The sequence below is a fragment of the Trichomycterus rosablanca genome, chromosome 12 (genome assembly GCF_030014385.1).
Source record: "Trichomycterus rosablanca isolate fTriRos1 chromosome 12, fTriRos1.hap1, whole genome shotgun sequence".
Lineage (NCBI taxonomy): Eukaryota > Metazoa > Chordata > Actinopteri > Siluriformes > Trichomycteridae > Trichomycterus > Trichomycterus rosablanca.
In genome coordinates this window covers 2,417,834-2,433,663 of record NC_085999.1, presented here as the reverse complement: position 1 = coordinate 2,433,663, position 15,830 = coordinate 2,417,834, and the positions used below count along the sequence as shown (strand labels likewise).

Here is a 15,830-nt window from a genome sequence, read left to right as displayed (position 1 = left end):
CTCAGACTCCACGACCGCCGCGGATCTAAATTCAGTTCGTCTGCTGCGTTTACATAAAGTTCGCACCGAGACGTCCACAATCATCCCTTATTTAGACTGGGTTTTTTTTTTCCTGAGCCAGTTGGAGCGTTTCTGAAATGATTCTGACAATCTTGGCATCGTTTAGGCGAGCGAGCGCGGTTAATCACGATCTGAACAGATGCTGATTACTGAGAGAGCTCCATCCTCTTCTGTCTGAAGCTGCACCAGATTCTTCTTCTCTCAGAGCTTTTTTAACTCTGAATAAGGGCTGGGCGGTATGACCAAATATTTGTACCACAGTAAATCACGGTATGGTTTATTCTTGTATTCCTGGGACGTTTTATACTGCGTCTGTGGCTGATTTTACTGTCATAAGTACATAAGTAAGGTTTTGAGGACTATAAGCTTTGCTCGGCCCCACAAAATGACACAATATTGTACATGTAACGGTATGGGCTGTGACAAGACAAGAGAGGGCGGACACACACGCAGAGATGTTAACAAAGAGTATTTAATAATAACAACAGACAAGACAAGGAAATACACAAGACAAGACACATGCAGCGTCCTAAATCTCATACTTCCATACTGAACGGTACGCGAAAGCAGTACGCGAGAGCAGTTAGTATGTCCAAATACGTAGTATGCATTAAAGAGTAAGGGCAAGCTGTAGCCTAGTGGTTAAGGCACTGGACTAGTAATCAGAAAGTCACTGGTTCAAGCCTCACAACTGCTAGGTTACTGGTGTTGGGCCCTTAAGCAAGGCCCTTGACCCTCAATTGCTCAGACTGTATACTGTTATTATTGCGTACAACCCTGAGTAGCGTCATTAGTAGCTTTGTGGAGAACGACAATGTTTTTAAAATTGTTATAACTGCGGCGATGTGACATCGTGGTAAGATGGCGGACGTAGTACGTCTGAAGCTGCACACTTATGTACTGAAAGAGCTTACTGCTTTACCGGCTGAGCAGTGCATACTTCCTCGAATCTAGAACGTACTGTTTAAGTATGCGATTTCGGACGCAGCCACAAATACAAGCACATGTGACCTATGCTAAGCTAAAGGCTAATGCTAATTGCTACGCTAATACTAAAATCTAAACACACAAAGCTAACTAAACGGGGCTAAACAGAGCCAAAAAGGACTAAAAGATGAATGCAAAAGCAAGGCAAACAAGGTACAGCTGTGGATGATTAGCTGGAGACCAATCACAGTGAAGGGGGCGTGGCAGGAGACTGAGAGTGCTCCCAGAGAGAGGGGCGTGGCACATAGGAGCACAGAGAGGCTGGATTCGTGACAGTACAATTACCCTTAACCAATAAAACCACACTGGCCTGTTGTAGAAAAGTGGACGACTTTAAATCTCTCCGCTTCCAGTTCACTTATAACATTGGTTTAGGAACTGACCTGAATTATTTTCCAGTGTATCCAGAGTTTTAATTATCGCTCTGAAAGCTTCTTTCTCGACTGTCTATAGAGGAATCGTGTCCTTGCGTATGTGGATCGTTACTGTGTTTATAATGTCGACAGATCGTGCAGTATAAAGTGTTTTAGTCTGTTTTGAAATGCCCACACGCCTCATTTCTTTGGCAGGTTCTTCCGGTTAATATTTGGTCCTCATCTCTTCATCCTCCATCTGTTTTTGTTTATTTATTTTTTACCATATTCTATAGACTATTTTATTGATTAGTTAAATAATCGAAACGATTCATTTTTTCCTCCAAAAAATGTAATTCAGAATCTCATTTAAGCTTCTTTTATTTTAACAACAAACTGTACAGCATAATAATCTAACAGAACTAAATGTAAACAGGGTTTATGTCCGAGTGCTCCGTATTAAACAGAGTGCAGCACGTGTTTATGGTGTTCCGTACACAAAGCAAAGTGCTTCAACTTATAGCAGAAATAAAATAGTTAGATGTAGCCACGTCTCATTAAGTCCGACGTACAGTAACGACAGAATGAGCCCAGATTCTAACCTCCACATTCACTCAACACTTACTTCACATTCTAATCCATGTAAACACAGTGGTGAGTGTTACAGCACATTCACATGAGAAGCTTTTTGCGCTTTGAGCGCCACAGCAAGCGCAAAAATCGCGACCCCAACGCAGCAAAGTGTGCGGCGGTCTAACTGAACTCGCTAAGAAATACGCTATTCCAAGATCTCCGTGATTAAGAAGCGTAATGAAACAATATAGACGTGCAACATGGCGCCGGTGCTGCTGTGGTACCATCAAAGCTTTACACAGTGACCAAACCAGCTTTTAGTTTTGTGCCAGTTTTAAGTATCACCAAACTTTGGATGATTTGGGTCGTGGAAAACTTTGATCTTTTATTTGAAAGCTCTACAATCGTCCTCTGACTGCTGCAGACGGTGTTTTTTAAGACGGCGCTTTATGCCGCCAACCAGTGACTGGACCAGATACGACTCCGGTCACTCACGCGTCAAGTAGTGCTGACAATGCATCTACTTAAAATCATCGACTTGGTCGACCAATCGCGGCAGCCCTACTCCATAGGGCTTTTAGTGGCGAACAATATTATATGATTTGCTGCCTATTAAAGCTACAGCTGTTGTATGGCGGTATTTGAAAAAATCCATACGGTATGAGGAAACAAAGCCGATATACTGAATGTACCGTCATACCACCCAGCACTATTCTAAATGCTCAACTCAGGTTTTTAACTCCTTCTTGTTGACATTATATTTTGGGACAGTGCTGCAGATCTAAACTTAGTCCTGGAATCTTGTGCTGACCTTTTTTGCTCAGCAAAATCCTGCTTCAGCTGCTCTGGTTTGTTTGCTTTATATAAAATGATGGATCACGCTGTGGTAATAATATGCAAAGAGATGCACACTGGGATGTATTTTCTGTCCTCAGTGCAGATTTTATTTATTTATTTATTTATCTTGTCGCTTTTTCGGTACACACTTATTATAGAACAGATTCATCTTTGCACACAGGTGCTTTAGACCGATAAACATTAAAACCACCTCCTTGTTTCTACACTCACTGTCCATGTTATCAGCTCCACTTACCATATAGAAGCACTTTTTAGTTCTACAATTACTGACTGTAGTCCATCTGTTTCTCTACATACTTTTTTTAACCTGCTTTCACCCTGTTCTTTAATGGTCAGGACCACCACAGAGCAGGTATTATTTAGGTGGTGGATGATTCTCAGCACTGCAGTGACACTGACATGGTGGTGGTGTGTTAGTGTGTGTTGTGCTGGAGTTTTTAAATACCGTGCCACTCACTGTCCACTATATCGAACACTCCTACCTAGTTGGTCCACCTTGTAGATGTAACGTCGGAGACGATTGCTACTGTTTGAGTCGGTCATCTTCTAGACCTTCATCAGTGGACACAGGACGCTGCCCACGGGGCGCTGTTGGCTGGATGTTTTTGGTTGGTGGACTATTCTCAGTTTAAAAACTCCAGCAGCGCTGCTGTGTCTGATCCACTCATACCAGCACAACACACACTAACACACCACCACCATGTCAGTGTCACTGCAGTGCTGAGAATGATCCACCACCCAAATAGTACCTGCTCTGTGGGGGTACTGTGGGGGGTCCTGACCATTGAAGAACAGGGTGAAAGGAGCTAACAAAGCACACAGATAAACAGATGGACTACAGTCAGTAATTGTAGAACCACAAAGTGCTTCTATATGATGGGTGTACATTACAGAGAGAAAAATGCAGTTTATTGCTGCACGTCTTGCACAGGAATTAAAAACATATTTTATATGCTGCAGTTCCGTGCCGTGTATGTATATATATCACAAACGAGAATATCAGAGCACAGCAGTAATGTTATCTCAGGAATTATATAATGTAGAGAAATGAGAGAAGGAAGCAGAACGGTAGTTTGAGCACCGCTGCTTTTGTGCTCGAGTCATTTTCTAACATTTACGCTCTTTAAATGCGTTACTGGAGATAAGCGGGTCCGAGCCCTCATAAAAGCTTTGAGTTGTGAACACGTCTCCTTTATAGCACAAAAGGACTCATTCAAACCGAGTCCATTTTCCACTTAACCACATGTACAGTAAACCTCATCATCCTACACTCCCGAGGAGAGGGCGTGTCTAAATTATTAGATCCCTTAAAATGCTCCTACTGGGGCGCCTTAATTCTAATAATAAATAAGATTCACACTTATTGACTGAATAGACTTCATCTACCATAAAAAGTAGACACATGGGTATACAATTACTAACTGCAGTCCCTTTATTACTCCTCTACCTCTATCCATCAAAGTACAGAAAACCCTGTAGTACCCCCATCGACGAGATGCACCCTAATCAACAGCAATGACATTACTGTGGTATTGTGTGTTGTACTAGTATGAATCTATTAGGTGCAGCAGTGTTGTTGGGATTTATAAACATACAAAGCCAGAAGCATCCTACTGTAAGACATGCATTGTCTCCCTCTTTATTGGTGCTGACCCCCGCCCCGATTGCTTTAATAGCCCGTTAATACTGAGTTTGCTCCCTGTCTTTTTAGCCACAACAGCCGCCACTCTTCAGGAATGGCTTTTCATTAACACAGTTCACGGGTGTGTCTGCAATTTGTGCGTATTCAATTTCAATCGAAAGAGTATTTGTGAGCTATGCTTCACAGACTGATGAAGGGCAGTGATAGCTCAGTGGTTAAGGTACTGGACTAGTAATCAGAAGGTTGCTGGTTCAAGCCCCGCCACTGTTGGGCCCCTAAAAATCGTGTTCTGTCATAATTGTAAGTCACTTTTGATAAAAGCGTCTGCTAAATGCCAAAAATGTAAATGAATATGGAGGTCCTGTTCACAGTCAGTGTTCTAATTCTTCCCAAAGGTATGCAGGGCTATATGTGTACCTCTATGCCAAATGCGTCACATTTTGCCTTTATTGGAATCGTTTTATGCAGAGGATTAAAAAAAAGCTGAAGTGTGTGTACGTGTGTGTGTGTACGTGTGTGTGTGTGTGTACGTGTGTGTGTGTACGTGTGTGTGTGTACGTGTGTGTGTGTACGTGTGTGTGTGTGTGTGCTTTTGTATTTCTTTGTATAAGGGAAACCTTGAGGCTTTAATCCTGAATCTGAGCTTGATACTGAAATAAAGGCTCTATTGAGCTCGCTCGCGTGTCTGCTAGCGTAGAAATGAGAGAGCGTACGAGCAGCAGCCTGGCTGTCTCTTCCCATAATGCCAAACATGGCTAAGTCCCCGAAGGTTCGTGTTAGCGCTATGATGGCGCACTCTTTTTCTGGCTGGGTTCATGTAACCGCTGGCCTCTGTGGGCCACTCAATACGTCCAATCATTCACATGTGTGTTATTTAGGCGTAGAACCCGTGCCAGCGCTCATCCACTCGGGCTCTGGACTCGGATGCGTGCTTTTAAAATCAGCCGTGTGGTTTGGTGGGGTGTGTTCTTCATCCTTCGCCGTTTTTATTCTATTTTTGGTCAAACGTATTAAACGTTAAGCCTGCGAACGCGGAGGCGTACACGTGAAAGCCGTGTGTGCTTTGGAATGAGAATTCCAGCGCTGGCGACTGTAGAAGCGATTGTGTCAGCGGCGCTGTGTGATTTTTACCAGGCAGAATCGACTCTGTGCAGCGTTTCCTTATCAAAGCTACGTAATGCAGATCGCTTCGCTGAACGCTATCACTTTCTGAGATACACACGGGCATCGAAAACACTGACTTTGATGTATGAAGCTCGTTCTGATTAAATTGGCTTATTCGCTTCCATATATGGGCGCAATATCGCATTATATATTATACACTGATCAGCCATAACATTAAAACCACCTCCTTGTTTCTACACTCACTGTCCATTTCATCAGCTCCACTTACCATATAGAAGCACTTTGTAGTTCTACAATTACTGACTGTAGTCCATCTTTTTCAATACATGCTTTGTTACCCCCTTTCACCCTGTTCTTCAATGGTCAGGACCCCCACAGGACCACCACAGAGCAGGTATTATTTAGGTGGTGGATCATCCTCAGCACTGCAGTGACACTGACATGGTGGTGGTGTGTTAGTGTGTGTTGTGCTGGGACTGAGAATAGTCCACCAACCAAAAATATCCAGCCAACAGCGCCCCGTGGGCAGCGTCCTGTTACCACTGATGAAGGTCTAGAAGATGACCGACTCAAACAGCAGCAATAGATGAGCGATCGTCTCTGACTTTACATCTACAAGGTGGACCGACTAGGTAGGAGTGTCTAATAGAGTGGACAGTGAGTGGACACGGTATTTAAAAACTCCAGCAGCGCTGCTGTGTCTGATCCACTCATACCAGCATGAGAATGATCCAGCACCTAAATAATACCTGCTCTGTGGGGGTCCTGACCATTGAAGAACAGCATGAAAGGGGGAAACAAAGCATGTAGAGAAACAGATGGACTACAGTCAGTAATTGTAGAACTACAAAGTGCTTCTATATGGTAAGTGGAGCTGATAAAATGGACAGTGAGTGTAGAAACAAGGAGGTGGTTTTAATGTTATGCCTAATCAGTGTATGTGATGGTATTAAAACATTATTACATCAGAACATTTTTGTTAATCTTTTTATTATTATTATTTTTTAAATAAGTAAAAAATCTCCTGCTTGTTTTTATTGTTCTGGCTGGTAATGTCATGTTCATGGTGCGTATAAAAGCACAAAATATGTAAATTAGCTTCATACGCCTTCAACAGTGAGTTATTTTTTTGCCTGTGAACTTTGAACCCTATTTCAGCGTCTGATTTTATATCATTTTGCGTCTCGATTGGATAAATAAACCTGAAATCTGCTGCACTGAACTTCGTTCTCCAGAAAATTGTCCAGAGACGGGAGTGTCGATATCTCATTCTGCTGAGCGTCCAAAAACACAAAGAGAATGTTGATCAGCGCAAAAGCGACTTACTTTACTTTAGTGTGCAGTTTAGGTTCTAAATATTCATGTAAAGCCTAAAACTACAGGCATGTAGCAGGAGCGTGATCGCAAATTAACAGCACCTCAGCTATAAAAGAGCTTTAATAATAAACACTTGTTAATTATACAACCCCAAATCAGAAAAAGCAAGTAAAATAAAAACACAGAGTTCCTTACATTTACTTTGACTTTTATTTGATGTCAGACAGGATGAACCTGAGATATTTCATCTTTTATCTGCTCAACTTCATTTCATTTATTATTAAACATCCATTCCTGCATTTCAGGCTTGCAACACATTCCAAAATAAGTTGGGACGCGGAAAATTTAGGGCTAGTAATGAGGTGAAAAAATTTAACAATGAGCGATGTTAAACAGGTGATTGTAATGATGGTTTGGTACAAAAGCAGCATCCAGGAAAGCCTGAGAGTCTCTGATGAGTAAAGATGATCAGAGGATCCAGTTTGTCCACCAATGTGTGAGAAAATGATTGAAATGTTTAAAAACAATGAACCTCAAAGAAAGATTGGAAGGGATTTGCATGTTCTCCCTCTACAGAGCAGAATATCATTAAACCATTCAAGGAATCAGGAGGAATTTCAGTGCGTAAAGGTCGAGGCCGCAAACTTAATCTGAACGCTCGTGATCTTCCATCCCTCAGACGGCGCCGCATCAAGAACCTCCACTCAACACTAGCTGATAGAACCACATGGGTGAGGGATTAGTTTATCAAACCTTTATCAAGCTCTACAATACAGAGTTACTGCACAAATGATACTTAACACTTTACTGTGCAAAAAAGAATCCTAATGTTAACCATGTCTAGAAGCTGCGTCGACTTCTCTGGGCTCGGAGGCTTCTAGGATGGACCATCACAGATTGTAAACGTGTATTGTGGTCAGATGAATCAGGATTCCAGGTCTTTTTTGGAAAAAATGGATGCCGTGTGCGCCAGACCATAGACGAAAAGGACCGTCCAGACTGTTAAATGTGTGGAGAATTTTGAAACGAAGAATGTGACAACGACAACCCCGTACCCAAATCAGAAAAGGTTGGGAGAGTGTGGAAAATGCAAACAAGTAAATGAATAAATAAATAAATAAATAAATGAATGAATGAATGAATGAATGAATAAATAAAATGCAGTTTCTTACATTTACTTAAATTTTTATTTGAATTTAGACAGTAAAAAGATTTTTAATGTTTTGTTTAGTCAACTTCATTTTATTTTATTTATAATAAACATCCATTCCTGCATTTTAGGCCTGCAACACATTCCAAATAAAGTTGGGACAGTAAAGCATTTACCACTTTGTACTGTCCCATGTTTTTCTGATTTGGGGTTGTAAATAAACACAAACGCTGAGCTGAGCACTTTTCTTTGTGTCCCCAGTACCCAGAAGAGCTCATTTTGGCTTCTACGTTTTATCTGAGTGATTTTTTTCACCTTCTGCTGGCATGAGACTGATTTAGACCGGGCATTAAACCCACAGTGGCTTGTTACAGGTACCAGTCAGTGCCGGACTGTCTCCCTGCTGTCTGAACTCGAGCTTGTTAAGCCTGTAGTGAGAAAAATTCATTTGGTTTTTATTTTATCGATCTGCTGAACTGAATCTCTCGCCGCCGGTGCTTTAATTACAGGTTCAGCCAATCGTGACGGCTGATTTAATTAGAGCGGTGTAGAGCACGCTACTCCACATCTGGATCTGGATGTTACAGTTGTTTACAGCTTGGTTCGGGTTCTAATCGAGCCCCGACTCTTGTTTAACAGTTTAGCCGTCGCTCATACGCTGTGTTTGTAATGGAAGCTGAACTGCAAACCTTAATTTAAAAAAAGTTGGGACAGTACGAGAAATCTTATTACGTTCTTTTTTTTTTAATCTGGTTGTATCCTGTTACTCGAATGCATTTTGCTTTCTGTACGGCTGTTTACCTTTAGTCATGACCGAAAAGGGCCAGATGTCTGCTTTAGCTGACCGCTTCTTTTCACCAGCATGAGGCGGGCTTATTTAGAGATCTGTATTGCACACTGAGAGTCACGCACTGATCTCCATCATCCCCCGTCTCTGCAGGCGGCATCGATACATATTTGAGCCAGCAGAGGTCATAATTACAGCAGTTATGAGGAGCCAATCATTGTCTGTCTAGGCGCCCGGCTTACAAACACAGTCATGGACAATGTTGTATCTCCAGTTCACCTCACTTGCGCGTCTTTGGACTGTGGGAGGAAACCGGAGCAAGTTAAATCAAGTCAACTTTATTTATATAGCGCTTTTTACAATAGACATTGTCTCAAAGCAACCTTACAAAATCCAGGACCAACAGATACAAAAACCCCTGATGAGCAAGCCGAGGGTGACTGTGGCAAGGAAAAACTCCCTGAAAATTACAGGAAGTAACCTCGAGAGGAACCAGACTCAGCAGGGCCCATCCTTCTTGGGTGGCCGGGAGGAAACTTTAAATAAGTAGGATTTACACAAATCATACAAACACAGAATTAAATAAACTAAAAGTTATAACTTTTACCCGGAAGGAACCCACACAGACACGTGGAGAACATGCAAACTCCACACAGAAAGGACCCGGACCGCCCCGCCTGGGGATGGAACCCAGGAGGCGACAGTGCTACCCATTGAGCCACCGTGCCAACCCCCGAGCGCCTAGAAGTGAATTTTGAAGTTTCGTACATGGAAACATATTTTTAATTGTTAATAAGAGAAACATTTGGAATAAATGTTATTAAATGCCAGCGTTGTTGACAGATCCCTCAAACTGGTACTGTCAAACTTCACAGGGTGGAAAACAGCATCTGGCAGCCACATCTGTCCTTCAGCTTTTCTCTTTAATGCTTCTGACAGCACAGATTTACAGCTATATGAGACCCTAATAAAGGTCATTCTGTCTCTTTTTATTTATTTCAGACTGTTTCTCTGATCATCTTCAACCGTTTATTAAAACCACGTCACTTCTAAAGGTAAGTTAAACTGTTTTTTTTAATCTGGGTTTTAGGAGAGTAATAAACTGATCCTAACAGGACGACTGTAGTAACCAGAAGAGGGGTACGGGCGCATTCACCGCGAACCTCTGCACAAACCACTTACTCGCTGTTCATGTTAAGTTTTGTTCATGTTCGTACAGCCTGATTTGCTTTTACCACCTCGTATTAAACAGTTCGTCTCATTGGGGGAGCTACACACCAGAGGAAACAACAGCACATCTGGCGCAAAAGCGGTTTTGGCGCATCTGATGTGAATGCACTAACTTTACGCACTGTTTAAACTGGGGGGAGGGTCCGGGTCCTTTCTGTGTGGAGTTTGCATGTTCTCCCCGTCTCTGTGTGGGTTTCCTTCGGGTGCTCCGATTTCCTCCCACAGTCCAAAAACATGCAAGTGAGGTGAATTGGAGACACTAAATTGTCCATGACTGTGTTTGATATTAAACTTGTGAACTAATGAGTAACTACCGTTCCTGTCATGAATGTAATTAAAGTGTAAAACATGACGTTTAAATCCTAATAAACAAACAAACAAACAAACAAACAAACCAGGGATTGATCTGTGAGCCCAGGGGTCCCCAGGCTGTTTACTAAAATAGAACGATGATCAGAATAAAAAGCTTTGGCCGGGTCAGTGAGGGAGGAATTGTTTGAGTTTTACGTAACTCAGTGTCTACATTTGTTGTGCTTTACTGATTTAGTTCAGGTTTTCCTCTTTTATCAAATTTTTATTTGTATTTTTTTTATTACTGAAGACTCTGTGGCCCCGTGTTTGTGTATTCTTCGTCTGGCCCCCAACAAGAAAAGTTTGGACACCCCTGATCTAAATATGCATACCTTGATTAGTTTCAGGTGTGGTAATTAGTGTACTGGTGACACTGACTCCTGGGAAATGAAATTCTCCGTGTTATTGTAGTCGGCGTCAGTAACAGCAGTGTGACCCTTTTTAACCTCCTCCTTTTAGCCAAGCTCATATGTTGTGTTTTTTATATACGTCTTTAAGATGTGAATAAAAGATTTGGATAAAAAGACCCACAAAATGAAGACACGTGGTATTAAAGCTGTACGAGTCGACACGCCGCGAGTAACGTCATCCACTCCCTCACCGCCCGCGTGATGCAGCCGAGCGGACGGATATCTCCCAGATTGCATCGCTCGACGTGAACGCCGAGGCAATCTGCTTCTCAGGGACCCGCGCCAATTCACATCACAGCCAGAATTTACAATCTCGATCTCACGAGCTTTACCTGCTACTGCTGTTTAACCTTTAAAGTATATACAGTATAAGTCATTATAACTGGATAATTACATGCAACCACACAACCTCCTGGCCACTAGAGGGTTTCAGTGCAGAAAATAAATAGTAAATATTAATATATAAAGTATATTTATATTTACTATTGACTGTTTAGATCAGGGTCATTGAACCCACATTACCAGCTGCGCCACCACGCCACCTAACACTCATCACGGAACGAAAATGACTCGATGCATCGATCGGGCATTGGCACACACGGGTCACTGGGCATCAGCAGTGATGAGCAGTTATCTGATGTCTGGCTGGCAGTGCCAGTGTGTGTTATGAAGAGCTCGGTGCAGAGGAAATGTTTGATTCGTGTGGTGGATGTGGTGTAGCGGGCAGCGCCGGAGCCTGGCGTGGTTTCTCTGTACAGGATGGAACAGACGGGGATTAGGAGAGAAGCATTTGGAGGCTTTTCAGGCTTAGAAGAAATACACAGCCGGTGTCCTTTTGTTTTCTATCCAGTCGCATTACTAAGCTCTGGTTCGGATCATATGAAGAGGTGGAGAGAAGGAAGCCGCTCGTGCTCAGCATGTTAAACGCTTATTTATTACGTTTATTATAGTTTGAGACCTGTGTGCTTTTTGATTGTTGAAAAATACAGTGTACTAAATATTTAAATATTAAATCAAGCAGCATGGGTTACAAAAAACAGAGATCTTTTCTTTTTGCTATAATATTTCTGCATATTTCTTCTGGAGACCCCAATCACATCTGAGGAGGGTATATTCGCCTGGCCCTCGCTCCACCGAGCCCTTCTTATTCGCCCGTACTTTGGTGGATCGGCGCGCGAGGTCGGTCTCGCTCGTGAAGAGTCACGCGCTGATCTCCACGTTCATCCACTTCTGTACAGGCACCTCGGGCTACTAACCAGGGTTCTTACACAGCACCAAAGACACCGCCCACTTCTTAGTCCGGTCTTTTCCTATCCAGCAGACTGTCTGAACTGCTGATTGTGTCCACTAGAGGGCGCCCAGACGAACGGTTGCAGGGCCGAGATTTAGAATCACAGCGCTGGTGTGCTAGGGGAATATCCCGCTCTGCCACTCAGGTATTTTATATATTATTTATCATCACTAAAGTACTTTTTTATCTCTACCAGTGGCCATAGAAGTGGTGACACTGCAAACCAGCACATTTTTGTATTTTTCAATATTTAACCGTCATATTACCTACATTTAGGACCCTGATGCAGCATGCTTGTTTTATAATTATTATTATTATTATAATTATTATTATTATTTATTTATTTATTTTTTGCAGTAACAGGGATGCTGCTTGTTCGACTTGCTGAGTGAGCTACAAAAGTTAGTGTGTTAGGTTTCACAGTAAACAAAATATTTGTTAGCACAGACAAAGCAGAAATGCTATTAACTTGAACCTTTATTTACAAAGAATATTAATAACACTATATTTAAAGTGTGATGATTACTGATTATTTAAACAGTGCTACAAGTACTTAATGAAATTATAATGCTGTATTTATTATTATTTGATTGACTATATTTAATGCCCGGTCTGTAGTACACTGTAGTCTTGTATTCTGATCTTGGTGTGTTAGGTTGAAATGATCCCCAGGCTCCCGGTTTCAGATGGTCCAGGGACTGATTTACTCTCTAATACGCAAAACAATGAACAAGCCTGAAGATCTGAACAGAAAACAGGATGTTCTGAGGGAAACACAACCATGTGGTTACCAGCAGTCGGAATCCACTAGCGGCACAACAATAACAAGGATCTGAACCAGTAATACTACGCTGAGACTAGTCCCTAGGAAGTCTGTATTCCTCATTCACTTATAGTACAGAACTCCTGGCGACCATTCGGATGATGTTTCTCCAGAATATCTTGTCTTCTGTTAAGGTACTGAACTACTGATTAGAAGGTTGCTGGTTCAGATCAGGGCCTCAGATCAAGGCTTTTCATTCTCAGTTGCTTGATTTGTAATTGGTCACGATTAAACACTTTTTTTTTAGCTTTTCATATTAGGCCTTTAGATCTGTTGGATGTTTCATTTATATGCAGCGTAGAGACTAAATGCTGCTTCACCGTGTTTAGTTTGGACTCTCGACTAGCTGACCTGAGTCCATGGATCTAAAAGATCTACTGGGTTTATATTCTCTAAACATACAGTATCTGAGATGAATTCTGGGCCGATTTAAGGACTAGAACGATGAGATGCTCTGATATCCTTTCTTAAAGACGTTCCATAATTAAAGCCTTGCTGTAATCAGTGTTATTTTTATCGTTTTGGCTTTTTATAATCCGGCACACATCTGTAATTCTATATTTTGCCTTTTCTGGATCCTCTGTGCACATCTGGCAGATCTCTTGTAATGTCAGGTCTTCATCTGCTTTGAATAATCTTCAGCTTCATTTTACTGGTGTGATATAAACTGACGTCTTCCAATTAAACGACCACTGAGTGGTTTTCCGTATTTGTTGGCATCATCTGGTCAAATCTTCAGAATCTTCTCGGGATATTTCCATTGTGATGTTATCAGTTCCTGTGGTGTCCAGTTTTGATAGTGATTTCAAGCTGTTGTAATTAAGATCAACAATCCTGTCATGGCAAGTGATGTTTGTATGTAGAGATGTTCTTTAAACATTGCTTATCATTCCAACTCAAGGTTGAAGTGTTGTTGTGTTGTGTAGGGCTGCACCTAACGATTATTATTTTTATCGATTAATCTAACGATTTTTTTTTTTTTTTTTTTTTTTTTTTTTTTTTTATTATTATTATTGATTAATCTAACTTTTTTTTATCGATTAATCTCCCTTTTTATCAATTACTCTGCTTTTTGTCATCTAATCTAGCGTTTTTTATCGTTTAATCTAGCATTTTTTATCAATTAATCTAATGTTTTTTATTGCTTAATCTAATGATTTTTATCGATTAATCTAACGATTTTTTTTTTATGGATTAATATAATGATTGTTTTTTCTTTGATTTATATAACAATTTTTTTATCGGTTAATCTAACGTTTTTTATCGATTTAATCTGCTAATGCATATATTTTTTATCGATTTATCTGATGATTTTTTTATCAATTAATTTACCATTTTAAATTGGTTAATTGAATGATTTTTGTATTAATTAATATAACGATTTTTTAAAATCAATGAATCTAGTGATTTTTTTTATTTATATGTAATGATTTTTTAAATTGGTTAATCTATAATTTTTTATTGATTAATGTAAAGATTTTTATCGATTGATCTGCCGATTTTTTTTATTATTAATATTCTTTGCCTGACACATTTTTATCAATTAATCCACCTTTTTTGGGCCGATTTTTTTTTTTTATCGGTTTATCTGCCGATTTATTTATTTATTTATTTTTTTTTATCAATTAATCTACCATTTTTATCGATTAATCTATCTTTTTTATGTAATAATCTAATGTTTTTTTGTCGATTAATGTAAAGATTCAATTTTTTTAATTGATTAATCTAACAACAGTTTTTATTGGTCAATCTGACGATCATTTTTTTATCGTTTTATATCTGACGATTATTTCCAGTGATCGATTAATTTAATATCTAGTTTATTAATTATTCTAAAGAGGGTTATGTGTGTGCTCAAATAAAATAATTAATTAATAGTTCATAGAAATTGGTCATCCTAATGTTTTAATATTTTTCCTGATCTTCTGTTAACACAATAAGCACTTCAGGGCAGCAGTCTGCAAATAAACCTGTGTTAAAAGGTACTTTTACTGTACAGTCAAACATAAAATTTTAATTCAATTCAAGTAAAGAAATACAGTATAGTGAAATACATTTAACATCAATGTAAAGTCACGTTTAGGATAAATACCACCAGTCCAGAATCAAATTGGTGCAGTAGAAATCAGTGCAGTAATAAGAGGTACAGATGCCCTTTGTCGAGAAATCTGTACCCTTAAACTTGACGTGTGTGCGACCGCCGCTTCGTTCAGCGCTCGACTTGTTAATCTGAGCTAAATCTGCATCAGTGTGGAATAAGCGTCAGATCCAGGGTTACAGCTCCACATGTATCTGTGTTTATCTGGATTTTCCTCCCTGTTTCACTTTTAAACTTGTGTTACAGCTCAAGCTTCTGAGAAATGGTGAGAATCAGAATCAGCTTCTCCCAGAGTCTAAAACGCTTCTGGTTGAAAATAAAGCTTAACGTGGTTTAATGTAGTAAAAGAAGGAGACAGGAGCACTAAACTTCTCTTCATTATTACTGCTCATAAGTTCCTCCACTAATTAAGAAGTAAAGCTAAAGTGCAGCTTTTATTAAATCAGCTTTACTCTGAGATGTATCCCGTTTTATTTGGTTGCTAGTTGCTAACTGGGCTGTTACTTTAAGTCCAGTCTCGCTTCTGTCCTCATTATTTTGCTTAATGTGATAATTAGTAAACAAGCTCTCCCGGTTACAGTCTCGTACACAAAGCTCAGGACAAGCAGGATCCGGATAATTGGGCATTTTTATGTAAGGCTAAGAGAATGCCAGTGTAAACAGTGGTGATCAGCGGGGTAGGAAGGCCGTGCGTGTCAAATCGTTTTAATAACAGAGAGTTTTTCCCCCTGTGGTCATCAGGATTAATCCTAAATGAGCTAACAGGCTGATGGAG

The 15,830-nt window shown here is 40.4% G+C and overlaps 1 protein-coding gene across 3 annotated transcripts in view; it reads left to right on the top strand.

The window, feature by feature from the left end:
• Positions 1–15,830, top strand: part of adarb1b (adenosine deaminase RNA specific B1b) — a 155,188-nt gene that overhangs the window by 48,593 nt on the left and 90,765 nt on the right. For 2 of the 3 annotated variants that reach the window (XM_063005424.1, XM_063005425.1), the window contains one exon: positions 9,855–9,907. The exons of the other annotated variant lie outside the window; for it this stretch is intronic. The gene's annotated coding sequence lies outside the window, so the exon portion shown is untranslated. The remainder of the gene's footprint in view (positions 1–9,854; positions 9,908–15,830) is intronic. 3 annotated transcript variants of the gene reach the window in all.